Source organism: Propithecus coquereli, unplaced genomic scaffold (genome assembly GCF_000956105.1).
Source record: "Propithecus coquereli isolate 6110/MARCELLA unplaced genomic scaffold, Pcoq_1.0 Scaffold21, whole genome shotgun sequence".
Lineage (NCBI taxonomy): Eukaryota > Metazoa > Chordata > Mammalia > Primates > Indriidae > Propithecus > Propithecus coquereli.
In genome coordinates this window covers 2,849,116-2,849,809 of record NW_012146078.1, presented here as the reverse complement: position 1 = coordinate 2,849,809, position 694 = coordinate 2,849,116, and positions in this window count along the sequence as shown.

Below are 694 nucleotides of genomic sequence, written 5' to 3'. Positions count from 1 at the left end.
GATTAAAAGGCATTGAACAATTGATGGTATGTGGGCAAAGAAGGACATAAAGTAGTAAAGAATAAAACAGTCTCACTACTTGGACAACTGAGTGGCAAGTTGTTCCGTTTGCTGATTTAGATAATAAAAGCAATAGCAGATCTAGAAGGGAAGGGGACACAGGCAGATGATGAAGATTTGAGTTTAAGTGCCTGTAGCATCTAACTGAATAAATTATAAAGGTTATTAGAAATAAAAACAGGAACTCAAGTTTGAGTTCCTGGAGATAAAGAACTGGAAATCACCTGGTCATTTGGATAGTTGAACAAATGTACCTGAATGTGATCATATCATTAGTTTTCAGACATAACCAGAAACAGGGAAGGATTGAGTCTTTGCTTCTAAAGGCAGACCATGAACAACTATATAATAATGAAATTGCATACTTACAGAGCGAAAAGTTATACAATTTTGACTATCCTTAATGTATATGAAGGAAGAAAAAGAAAAACTTCAGTCAAGCCACAGCACTCCAGCACCCAAGAGATGTCACATAAAAGCACAGCACTTAAGAAGGTAGCAAACATGGGATATATTGAAAATTGTTATTAGAATAAGATGAAATTAGATCAAAAACAGATTAAAAGCCTAGGCAAGGAATTCTTGAAGAAGAACCCCAAAGCAATCGCCACAGCAACAAAAATAAATAAGTGGG